This window comes from Chiloscyllium plagiosum, chromosome 29 (assembly GCF_004010195.1).
Source record: "Chiloscyllium plagiosum isolate BGI_BamShark_2017 chromosome 29, ASM401019v2, whole genome shotgun sequence".
Lineage (NCBI taxonomy): Eukaryota > Metazoa > Chordata > Chondrichthyes > Orectolobiformes > Hemiscylliidae > Chiloscyllium > Chiloscyllium plagiosum.
Genome location: NC_057738.1, coordinates 36,873,468 through 36,887,095, shown reverse-complemented (window position 1 = coordinate 36,887,095; position 13,628 = coordinate 36,873,468). Strand labels below are relative to the sequence as shown.

General features: G+C 42.6%; 1 protein-coding gene across 21 annotated transcripts in view; it reads right to left on the bottom strand.

Annotated features, from left to right (window-relative positions):
* Positions 1-13,628, bottom strand: part of ulk4 (unc-51 like kinase 4) — a 497,483-nt gene that overhangs the window by 293,196 nt on the left and 190,659 nt on the right. The gene's annotated exons all lie outside the window — the stretch shown is intronic.

Sequence of the window (13,628 nt, the reverse complement as noted above, 5' to 3'; positions counted from 1 at the left end):
AGGTTTGCAAGTCGAACCCTTGTAAATCGGAGTCCCCCGTAATCAAAAACACCATTTATTCTTGTAATCACTGTTACAGCATTGGAAATGCAGCAACCAATTTGTATACAGCAAGCTCTGATAAACAGCAATTAGAAAATAATGAGATAATCTGTTTCTGAGGTGTTGATTGAGGTAGAAGTATTGGCCAAGACACTATGGACAATTCCCCTGTATTATTTCATTCGGAGCTACCTCCTGTGCTAGGTCTACAGATTCTCCTGCAGCGTGTTTCACAATTCTGTCACACTTTCCCTGATGAATCCGGGCTGCATCAAATAAAAGAAAGAAACTGAGGAAATCTGAAATAAAAACAAACAGTTATTGAGAAACTCAGCAGGTCTGGCAGCATCTATGGAGAGAGAATCAGATTTAACATCTTCAGAAATACAGACTTTGCCACAGACAATGTTGTCCTGTGAGATCCAGTATTTCCTTTCTAACTGCATTCAGTTAGCAGTAGATAGGATAATGGTTTATTTAACTGTAATTCCTCAACTTATACTGTGATAACATTGCATTTCATTGGCACTTAAATTTCTTCCTACTCCTCTTTCCTTCCAGGCAGCATTGATACAACTCCACTTCTGCATGACAACTGATTGTGCTAAGGGAGTTGTTTGGAGAATAGAACATAGAAGAATACAGCGCAGTACAGGCCCTTTGGCCCTCGATGTTGCGCCGATCCAAGCCCACCTAACCTATACTAACCCACTATCCTCCATATAGCTATCCAATGCCCGCTTAAATGCCCATAAAGAGGGAGAGTCCACCACTGCTACGGTAAACCTCCTCTGCACCCGTTCCAGTGCCTCCACATCCTTCCTATAGTATGGCGACCAAAACTGCACACAATATTCCAGATGTGGCCGCACCAGAGTTTTATACAACTGCATCATGACCTCAGTACTCCGGAACTCAATTCCTCTACCAATAAAAGCCAGTATGCCATATGCCTTCCTCACCGCACTATTTACCTGGGTGGCAACTTTCAGAGATCTGTGTACATGGACACCAAGATCCCTCTGCTCATCCACACTACCAAGTATCCGACCATTAGCCCAGTACCCCATCTTTTTGTTATTCTTCCCAAAGTGAATCACCTCACACTTAGCTACATTGAATTCCATTTGAAATTCAATTTCCATATGAATATAGCAAGTGCATCATCCCAGATCTGTTGGAAGCTACTGGATGCCTTGGTTTCCCAACTGCTCAACAGTGGACCAATCAATCAGCATGCAATTTGCTGTTGTTCTCATTAAACACCTTCAGATTTTTGACAAAGACTAAACTGAAAGTGATATGAGGGATACGTGAACATTGCTTTTGACCAACCGAGGGAAGGAATTATATTAATGAAGCTTTTGTGACGTGTACATAAATTTAGATCTGAGTTTATCATGGCTAGCTTGCTGCCAATACCTCATGTCCATCCAAAACTGGATGAAACGTCTCTATCCCTTTTTGCTCTACTGCATTTAGCAGATGCATCTGAAACATAAAGATAGAGGAAGATTGTCCTAATTGGAGGTTTACATCAGTCCTAATGAAGAAACAAAAATAGAAATTGTTAGAAAATCTCAGCAGGTCTGGCAGTATCTGTGAACAGAAATCAGAGTTAATGCTTTGTTTTATGAAGTTGAAAGTGTATACTGTACCTTTAAGAGAGCGCGAAAGCTGTTTTGGCAGTGAGAGTTTGCAGGCAACTGCCATGTGACTGACTCGCAGTCACAAAGTGTGTTAGAAAATTGAAAGATGTAACATATTGTTGTAACGTAGATATCTCAGTTGTTTTCACAGCAGTTCAAATTTAACCAGTTTAAATTATGCCCCAAGATACTAAAATCAAAACAAATTTAAATTTTACTGTTTTGACAACATCGAACTAATGAGGTGATCTGATGTTTGGGGTATAAAAAGCAGGCATTTTGAACAGTTAGCTAGAAAGAGCACCATTTGCCATTTAACAGGGGTATTGAGTTTAAGAGTTGTGAGACCTTGTTGCAGTTCTATAAAACTTTGGTTAGACCGCACTTGGAATACTGCATCCAGTTCTGGTCACCCTATTAGAAGAAAGATGTGGATGCTTTGGAGCGGGTTCAGAGGAAGTTTACCAGGATGCTGCCTGGACTGGAGTGCTTATCTTATAAGGAGAAGTTGCTGAGCTTGGACTTTTATCATTGGAGAAAAGGAGGAGAAGAGGGGACCTAATTGAGGTATACAAGGTAATGAGAGGCATAGATGGAGTCGATAGCCAGAGACTATTTCCCAGGGCAGAAATGACTAACACGAGGGGTCATAGTTTTAAGCTGGTTGGAGGAAAGTATAGAGGGGATGTCAGTGACGGGTTCTTTACACAGAGAGTTGAGAGAGCATGGAATGCGTTGCCAGCAGCAGTTGTGGAGGCAGGGTCATTGGGGACATTCAAGAGACTCCTCGACATACATATGGTCACAGAAATGTGAGGGTGCATACATGAGGATCAGTGGTTGGCACAACATCGTGGGCTGAAGGGCCTGTTCTGTGCTGTACTGTTCTATGTTCTAAACAACTGCTATTCACTCCCTCTCTGTTAAAGGTCCCTTTTTCGTATAAAACATCTTCGCAGCAGAAGACCGAAGATGACCCAGGGAGATCTACAAATAGAGGAAGATCGACACTGGAGACGACAGCCGCTGTCTGGTTTTGAAACTTGAGTTACTGTAAATTTAATAGGGCTTTATTAGATCAGTATATTGTTATAGAGTGGGAGGTAGATAACTAAGAGGCTTAGAGTTGTAAAAATTTGTTTTTTAATGGTCATTTCAGAATTAAAGAATAAAATTGTTATTTTTCCTTTAAATAGTGGAATTTAGGTAGTTCTCTGTCACTCATACTTTAACAGATTACAAAGTGAGGTGAGCTTTTCTGTGTGTTTGGTTTACTTAGCAGAAGGGTTTATTGCCGTGTCATAACATTTGGATCCAGTGACCCTTCTTCAGAAACTGATTGTATCTAGGAAATACTTGTTTTTTACGCAGAAAACTAAGTGGGGCGAGGGGGTAAGCAGTATACAATAGGTGGAGTTATAGCCCAAAGAAAGAGAAGAACAGTTGTACAGACAAAGGAATAGACAACAGTCAGCCTCAGATTTGGAGATGCTGTTGTTGGTCTGGGGTGTACAAAGTTAAAAATCACAAAATACCAAGTTATCGTCCAGCGGTGGATAAAAGCAAATTACTGCAGATGCTGGAATCTGAAAGCAAAAGAGAAAATGCTGGAAAATCTCAGCAGGTCTGGCAGCATCTATAAGGAGAGAAAAGAGCTGACGTTTCGAGTCTAACTGACCCTTTGTCAAAGCTGCCAGACCTGCTAAGATTTTCCAGCATCTTCTCTTTTGGTTATAGTCCAGCAGGTTTATTTGGAAGCATTAGCTTTCAGAGCGCTGCTCCTTCATCAGGTGGTTGTGGAGTATAAGATCATAAAACACAGAATTTATAGCAAAAGTTTACAGCATGATGTAACTAAAATTATATATTTGAAAAGACCTGGATTGTTTGTTAAGTCTCTCTTCTTTTAGAATGAACATGTTGGTTTCAGTTTTTTCATATATAAATCGCAGAACATTTTTAAACTGACATTCTCAAATGAACTTTAATAATTGGTGTCATGTCAGCCCAGATAATACATTGAAGGTGTGAGATTGTCTGTGCCACAATGTTCAGACTGATTCTAATCTAAAAAAAATGGATTTACAGAATCTTACATGGATTCATGCAGTTTTTGTGCACAACAAAATTTAATTCTGCAAGTATAGCCAACATGACATCAAATGTTAAAGTTCACTTGAGAATGTAACTTTAAAAAAGTTCTGCAATTTACATATGAAATAACTGAAACCAACATGATCATTCTAAAAGATGAGAGACTTAACAATCCAGGTCTTTTTCAATATATAATTTCAGTTACATCACACTATAAACTTTTGCTATAAATTCTGTGTCATATTGATCTTATACTGCACAACCACCTGATGAAGGAACAGCACTCCGAAAGCTAGTGCTTCCAAATAAACCTGCTGGACTATAACTCGGTGTTGTGTGATTTTTAACTCTGTCAACCTAGGAGAATGAATAGCTGCTAATGGAACTTTAGAGGCTAAGAATGGGTACTGTATAATAGGAGACCATGTAATAAGAAGGCCTGGTGTGTAGGGGTTGAGGTAAGGACATGTGAGAAGGTGCCTCAAGCCCTAGAATTGTTGAACTCAATATTGAGAACAGAAGACTGTATAGTTCCCAAGCAGAAAAAGAGGTGCTGTTCTTCCAGCTTGTACTGAGCTTCACTGGAACACTGCAGCAAGCCTGAGATAGAGTGTTGGCCAGGGAACAAGCTGATACATTGAAGTAACAGGCAACTGAGAGCCCTGTCTTTTATGTGGCAGAACAAAGGTGTTCTGCGAAGTGGTCACCCAGCATAGCTTTGTTTCAACAAAGTGGAGAAGACCACATTGTGACCAATGAATGCTGTAGACTAGATAGAGTGAAGTGCAGATAAACCACTGTTTTATCTAGATGTGTTTCAACCCTTGGATACTGAGAAAGAAGTAAGTGGGAAGGTGTTACACCTGCTGCCGTTTCTAGGGAAGGTGACGTGGGCTAGAGGTTTGTTGGGAGTGACAGAGAAATGGACCAGGGCATCATGGAGGAAACAGTCCTTGCTGTAGGCTGACAAGGGAGGGGAGGGGAATATATGTTTGGTGGTGGCATCCTGCTAGACGTTGTGGAAATGAGCAGCTCATGATCCTCTGGATGTGGATGCTGGAGGGATGGTAAGTGAGAACAAGGGGGACTTTAATGTTGTTGTCAGAGGAAAGAGAGGGGGTGAGAGTTAAATTGCAGATGATGGGTCACACCTGGCTGACAGTCTTGTCAATTACGATACTGGGGAATGCTCTGTTGAGGAAGGTGGTGGACATTTTAGAGGCCCCTGTGTCAAAGTTGGCGTCATCTGAACAGATGCGATGGTGACTGAGGAACTGGGGAAATGGGATAGAGTCTTTACAGGTGTGCTTTACCTGCACTTTACTCAATATAGTTTACTGCATTCACTACTCACAATGTGGTCTCCTCTACTTTGGGGAAATAACGTATAGACTGGGTGACTGCTTTGCAGAACACTTTTTGTTCTGCCTGCAATAAAGACGCTGAGCTTCCAGTTGCCTGCCACTTCAACATACCACTTTGTTCCCTGGCTAATATCTCTATCTCTATCTCAGGCTTGCTGCAGTGCTCCAGCAAAGCTAGTGCAAACTGGAAGAACATCTCATTTTCTGCTTGGGAACCCTCCAGCCTTTTGGACTTAATATCGAATTCAACAATTTCAGGGCTTGAGGTACCCCTTTCCTTGTCTTTAGCCCAAACCCCACATGTCAAGCCTTACGATCACATGGTCTCCTATTACACACTACATATTGTTAGCCCCAACAGATCCCATTAGCAGTTATTTATTTGCCTATTCTGACAGTAATCCACTCCTTTCTCTGTCCAACTGTTTTTCTCTTCTTTGGGCTCCATCTCCACCCCTTATTTATTTCTTATTCCCAGCCCCCTCATCATGCATGCACACCCCCCCACACCTAACACTACCCCAACCGATCTTCTGCATAAAAAAAAACTTTTCTGAGCTACCAATTAGTTCTGAAGAAGGGCCACTGGACCCGAAACATTAACTTTGATTTCTCTTTACAGATGTTGCCAGATCTGCTGAGATTTTTCAGCAATTTCTGTTTTTGTTTCTGATTTCCATCATATACAGGTTCTTCCTGGTTTGTATTTAGTTCATTTTAATGAACAGTCATAGCAAATGAGGAACTCTGTTTTACCCTCCATAGACGCTGCCATACTTAATGAGTTTGTCCAGTATTTTCTGTTTTTATTGCAGATTTCCAGCATCCAGAGTATTTTGCTTTTCAGTTATTATGAGCTAATTATTTATTATTTAATTGAAAAGCATAACTTATCGCAACAATCACAAGATGGAGTGAATAAAAACCTTAGCGATGGATTTGTTCTTTTTATTTGTCAACAACCTACTTAATCCATCTAGTGTGAAAACTGTTAATGCAGCGATAGATGCTTAATCCTGTTTAGTCAATGGATGCATTCACAGTAGCAGAGGTGTGAAATAGATCGAGCATGACTATGCCAGTTGGAATTTGTGTCATAAATTTTCAAATCAACTGTTAAAAGCCGAAGTCCCTTAGAGTTGAGAAGCATAACAGCTGTGTGAGCCAACTCTGTTTGGGCACTTGTAGAACAGCTGAGTGTCCCATCTGATTGAAATGCTAAGTTGTTGCAGAGTCAGGGAACAAGACAGTCAGCTGTGACATTTAACTCTGTTTTCCTCCTGACTCTGTGATCTCCGAGCATTTCAATCTCTTGGTATTTCAATCAGTTGTGAGACTCAACTGTTCTAACGACATGCAAACAAATTTGGTCCCACAGCTAGCTGTTCTGTTCCTGACTGCAATATCCTGGCATTTCAATCAGTGGCAAGATCCAACTGTTATGCCTGGAGAATTTGCTTAGGATGAAGCAAGCTGGTAGACAGTCTGTTCTGCTCAGTTCCTCAATGGACCCTATAAGGTAACTTAAATTAATAGAAAAACCTTCCTGTGGAACCAAGAGAAGTAGCACTCCCTGATTCCACAGTCACTAAGAATACATCTCTCCTGTTCCCTGCTGCAAACAGCCCCACCACCTACTTGCCAACTAGTCAAAATAAGTGATTAGATTAGATTACTTACAGTGTGGAAACAGGCCCTTCGGCCCAACAAGTCCACACCGCCCCGCCGAAACGCAACCTACCCATACCCCTACATTTACCCCTTATCTAACACTAGGGGCAATTTAGCATGGTCAATTCACCTAACCTGCACATCTTTGGACTGTGGGAGGAAACCGGAGCACCCGGAGGAAACCCACGCAGACATGGGGAGAACATGCAAACTCCACACAGTCAGTCGCCTGAGGCGGGAATTGAACCCAGGTCTCTGGCGCTGTGAGGCAGCAGTGCTAACCACTGTGCCACCGTGCCGCCCATGATTCAGCATTCAGTATCTTAAGGGATATAGGCCAAAGGCATGTATGTGAAATTTGGCCACAAATAAACCATATGTCATTAATATAGCGGAACAGGTTCAAAACACTGAATTGCCTATCCTTGTTCCCTTGTCTAAGGAGGACAAACATGTAGCTAAAGTACAGACATTGTTTTCAATCATACATTAGGAACCTCTAATCCAGGATTCCTGCCATTTAATAACATTCTTCCAGAACCACTAGCAAGTCCTTGGTAATTCTCAAATGCCTATTAACTTCATCGATGGCAATGACAGTGGCTCCCCAATACAGTGAATCAAAAGTATCATTCTCATGAATAATTTTCACCATATTCTCTTCCATCCTAATTCCTGCTGGCGCCCTGTGCTGTTTGAAAGCTTTTTGTTCTACATTTCCCCCTTTGATGATACAGCCTTCACCTTAATATGCTTCTGCTTTCTGTAACTCACTTCCTAAATTGCTTCACTTTGCTTCACTCATCTTCCACCTTTAAATAAAGCAACATCAACCAGAAAATCCACCAACCTTTTCAACTCTTCTTCAAGGCATGATTAGTAAGTTTGCTGATGATACTAAAATAGGCCGTATCGTGACAATGAGGAAGGTTATCAGAAATTGCAGCAGGACCTTGGTGAGATGAGGAAGTGGGGTGAGGAACGGCAAATGGAATTTAATATACATAAGTGTGAGGTCTTGCATTTCGGAAAGTCAAATTAAGATAGGAGTTTCATGATGAATGTTAGGGCCTTAAGGAGTGTAGTGGAACACAGGGATCTTGGAGTTCAGGTTCACAGTTCTTTGAAAATGGAGTCACAGGTAGACAGGGCGATGAAGTAGGCTTTTGACACACTGGCCTTCTTCAGTCAGGGCATTGGGTACAGAAGTTGAGAAGTTATGTTGCAGTTATAGAGGTTGTTGGTGAAGCTGCACTTGGGAGTATTGTGTTCAGTTTTGGTCACCTTGTTATAGGAAGGATGTTATTAAATTAGAAAGAGTGGAAAATAATTTACAAGGATGTTGCCTGGACTCAAGGGTCTGAGTAATAAGGAGAGCTTGGGCAAGCTAGGACTTTTTTCTTTACAGCATAGGAGACTGAGGAGGGACCTTATAGAAGATCATCAGAGGCATGGATAGGGTGAATGCACTCCATCTTTTTCCCAGAGTTGGGGAATCAGGGGCTAGAGGGCATCAGTTTAAAGTTAGGGGAAAATAATAAAAGCGAACCTGAGGGGCAACCTTTTTACACAGAGGGTGGTATGCATATGGAATGAGCTGCCAGCAGAAGTAGCATTTGCACCAATACTTGGATAGGACAGGATTAGAAGGATCTGGGCCAAGTGCAGGGAATTGGGGTTAGCATGGACAAACACTTTGGTCAACATGGACCAGTTTGGGCCAAAGGGCGTGTCTCCGTGTTGTAGGACTCTATAACTCTGATTCAGTAACCAAAACCTGCGATGCATGTTGACATATTTTATTAAACTGCAATAAAAGCAAATAATTATTGTTGAGGCAGTTTGAGGATAAAATAATAGCTCGAGATCCAGTAATGCTAAGTCATCAAAATAACACGATTTAGCAATCCCAAGCTCAAGTTTTAACAAAATTTGCAACTGCTCAGACAGACTGAATGTACACTTGATTGCTTGTGTATGGTTGTCCTTATGCTCTGAATAAGATTCAAATTCCACACAGAAATGATAAGGCCATTACCCAAACAGGCACAAAACATTTGCACAGAGTTTTTTTTAAGATCTTGGCATCGCACAAATCCTTAAGTTACCATCAGCCCCTGCTGCATCAAAGACTTCAGTTTGGTATTTCAAGGATGTGGTCACATAAATATCAAGTTAGTGTAGGGGAATGAAACAGACAAAAATAGGAAGTTCCAGAATCTCCAAGTGAAAGACAAGCAAGATGCAGGCAAAGAGGAAATAATGTACAACATGGGTTGAGCTGGTATCTTTAAAGATTAACAAAGTGCAGGTCAATAATTGATAACTTGTTCACCTTTCATATAAAATTGAATTTAAAAAAAATAACTGAGAACAAGATTGAAAAACTCAAGGACTTTATCTTGAAGGCAGCTTGGAACTCAAGTGCACAAGCACTTGCTGTCTCAGGCTGTCAGATCATTAGAATATTTCACATTGGTGCCTGGCAGCTAGCATCATGAAAGGAAGATACTGAATAAACGCCAAGTTCTTGGTATGGCAATTATATTAGGTTGGCCAGGATGTAAGATAAATTCACCATTGCTAATGGGAGCTGTACCCAAACAGAGCAGGCTAGAGATAGGGTTAATAACTATGTTGGGCCAATTCTCTAATTCTTGCTGCTTTTGAGTCTGGATCCCAGCTAGGAAAGATCAATCTATTCATCCACTATGAGGGTGAACCAAATCTACACATAATAGGAGCTGTTGGTACCACTCAGATATCTTCAAGTTTATTTTCTCTTCTTTCTGATACTCCTCTCTTGTTTCCATTAAAAAAGGTTTTTTATAAGTCCCCAGCATGCTGATCACCTTTGGCAGTGTCAAGAGTTATGATTCACCATCTGCGTTGAGAAAGTGGAGACTATGTACACACTGGCACAGGAAAAATCTTACAAAGATCTCTTGACACAAATAGGAAATGAACTTGTTGCCCAACATGAATGTTTTTAACTTTCATTTTTGTATTGTTAGAATTAGATCCCAAGGTATGAGCTGTTAAGACCACATGGAGCATAAGCAACAGCAGCAAGGGATCAGCTCAGTACAGGCAGTTATGTCCGGAAAAGATTCCAAGGTTGTTTTATCCTATGCAATGATAGTGCAGGTGATAGCTGTAGAACTAGTAATTCCAGGGAACAATATGTACACTTCCAAATTTCAACTTTCCAGCTAAACATCAATCAGCAATTAAAAAGCAGAGAGTAAAACCCTGTTTGAGATCCTTACGCAAGGACTCTGTCTTAATCACTCCATATCTCTTAACCAGCATTCCAGAACTCCTGAAGAAACTAAACAGTAGGGTTAATCTGATTTAGAAACTCATCAGAGCCACATACGGACTAGATGTTCAAATCTTCTGCACAGCAACAATCACCTCGTGTAACTGTCATTAAACCAGTGTAGTCTCACAACTGATACAAAGAATAATCCTATTCAACTTTATCTAAGACAGATGTGGGAGAATGAATCAAGTCGTTAACAACTTTCTCAAATGCATAAAAATATGTGACATTAACAACTTTAAAATCATCCTTATCACAGTTCCACTGCATATCACCCTAAAAGAACTTTGGGGCACAGGAATGATAACATGACGTTTAAAGAACAATAGACCTTCCAAAGAACAGGTGGATAAAGAAATTGAGCATCTGAAATAAACCTGAAAGCCCTCTTTAGAGACTCAATGAAGATATTTTCTTAAAAAACCTGCTCAGAGATTTTAATGCTGACTTCTGGAGCAGGTGAGTCTTGAACCCAGGCCTCCTGGCTCAGTGGAAGGACATGTCTCCTTCACCACAAGAGTCCCAGAGCCTCAATGAATGTAAAATTAGAAAATGAGAACTTCTATATTGACCCTTGAGTGTCAATTATCTGGAGCTTTTTCAGACATTGTTCCATCATATTAAAAAGATACTACCACTAAGTCACCGAGTTGGAAATGGGAAGCAACCCAATTTATCAATAAGTACCCCTTAGGGAGAGGTGTTCTTACAACACTCAATTTCTGTAAACTAGATACTCTATGTATCAATCCATAATTAAAGCAACAACACTTTCTACATGATCGAGCATGTGAGTAGCAACCTCCCCTCAGTTGTACACAAGGGAATTTTTCCCATTATTCAGTGTGATAACTTTGAGTTTCCTCATAGTAAGTGTAACAGCCCTAAAGCAGCATCAATGAATGAGAACCATCTCAATTATTTAAGTGAAGACTCAAGAAACACTAATACAGAAGTGATAAGCATAGGGTTATATAAAAGTGATACAAGAGAGACAAGCAGAATATGTACAATTTTAATTAGTGTTGCAATAGTGTTGGAAAACAGGCATTGTCAGTTCATTAGGCCTTTACTAATGATGGTGTCCCACTGGTGAAGACAGGCTGCAAATGTCAATGGGCTTTTTTCTAGAATTAAGGTGTTTGTAGAGTGGTAGAACAGAAGTTTTCAAGATTGTAAAGGACTATGAAAACAGGGATTGATTTTTTTCATTGGTTTTCCAAAGCAGTTATTACTTTTAATAGTCATAAAATAAAAGGACATTAGAAAACCAAATATTTAGAATGTGCAAACCTCTGCTTGTAATTCAGGAATTCCTCACCACTTCCTCTTCTCATTGTTGAGCATTCAATCAGTCCACATTAGTAGGAGGACTTCTTTTTTTAAAAGTGACACAAATTAATGGAATGAGAAGTTGAAATTTCCAGTCTGGGACATTTTCATGCCAGGAAACGTGAAGTATTAGGCTAAATCTCAGTTCATTTGGATATGCAGTGAACCTGCCACACAGCAAATACAAGCTGTTATAAAAAACTACCCTCTACATAAAAATCACCCTTGAAATAAAACTTTGCCTCACACACCTCATAGAATCCCTACAGTGTGGAAGCAAGTCATTCGGTTCACTGAGCCCACACTGACCTTCAGAAGAGCATCCCATCCAGACCCACCCTTCACATTCCTGGACAGTATGGTCTATTTAATATGGCCAATCTTTAACTTGCACTTCTCGGCCTTTTGGCTAAGATCAAGTGTCTGTTCTTATCAGGACAGGGGTCGAGTTGCGAGTCATCAGAGCTAGTGGAGATCATCGCTGGATCGTGATCGTGATTGGACGTTGGAGGATCGTTTGGTTGTGCTGACCTGCTATTGGTGGATCTTCATGCTGGCTTCGGCCTAACGCCAATTCAGGGACCAGTCAACCTCAGAGCTATGGCCTCAACAGCTGCGCGCAGCCCTGGGCAGGGGGTTCGAAACACCGTCAGGGTGTCTGTCAAGAAGGTGGAGGAGCGTACACCAGTCGATCGGACGGTGTTCGTCAAGAAGGTGTTGTTCGAGTGCTGTGGATTCGCCGCAGCAGATGTGTACTGCCTGCAGGATTTCCCTGGGGCAGGCTACTTCGATGTCACCTTCATGAGCGTGAAGCAATGTGAGCAGCTCCTGAAGGTCTTCAAGGAAAAGGAAGGGGAGCCGCTGTTCTCCATCTTGTCGGCGGTCCCGTTGTGTGTGCTTCCTGTATAGAGGAGCCGGGTTGTTACAACCCACATGTATAACCCCTACGTGCCAGCAACTGATGTCCTGACGTTCCTGGGAAGATATGTGCAGGTCGAGGGTCAAAGCACCGATGTGGTTGACCCTTTCGGGATCTGGACCAGCAAACGACAGGTCAAGGTAACCCTGAGGGTGGATGCCAGCGGGAATATCCTCCACCCACCCTCCAGCTTTGCTATCGGAAGGAGCAGAGGGTACCTGACTTATGCAGGGCAGCCGAAAGTGTGCCGAACCTGTGGGAGGTCAGGCCACATGGCGGTGGACTGCAAGGTCACGATCTGTCGCAATTGCAAGAAGGAGGGCCACCCAACCAAAGAGTGCAAGGAGGAAAATAACTGCAATCTGTGCGGGGAGGCGGGCCACGTGTACAGGGCCTGCCCAAGACGAGGGGCCGCCAGCTACGCGGAGATGGCTGGAGGCGGGCTACAAAAGGACGGCAAGGCACCGCAAACCGGCAAGGGAATGGTGTCAGGGGGCACGCAACAGGAAGGACAGGCCGGAGCAGAGCAGATGACAGTTACCGGAGAGGTACAGCTGCCGAGCGAAGCTCCGACAGGACAGGAGGAGGAGGCGGAGAAGGGAAAGAAGGAGGCAGAGGAATGGACCGTGGTGAAAAACAGGAAGAGGAAAACCCACCCGGTCACCAAGACCTCCCAGAAAAAGGGGAAAAGGCAGCTGCAGGTGGAAGACACGGACAGCTATTCGGAGAGTGAGGACGGAAGAAAGGAGGGTCGTCACCAAAAGAAGAGGCAGAGCGCTGCGAGAAGAAAGGAGAGCAGCAACTGCCAACCAAGGGTCGAGCCTCCTGAGGAAATGGGAAACCACCACCCCCTACCAGGTGAAAGCCAGGAGGGCCCCGCCGTCACACAGCTCCAGGTCACTGGGAGCAGCGACCCTCTGACAGCCCGCTGTCAGATATAGAAACAGACAGCGTGGACCCTGGTCTCGGCCCGATGACACCGAAGCGGGCAAATGGGCCAAGTGAGGAACTGGACAGCTACCTCAGCCCAGCGAGGGTCCAGCAGTTTGCGTACTGCACGGGGATGCAGACAGCTACCCCAGAGGGGCAGGACCAGCGACAATCGGACATGGGTAACCTTACAACCTGTTAACAAAATGGGGTTTAAAATTGCAACCATCAATGTGCGCAGCATAAAATCTGCTGCGCGATGTGTTCCAACACTGGCCTTCCTGGCCAACGTGAAAGCCGAT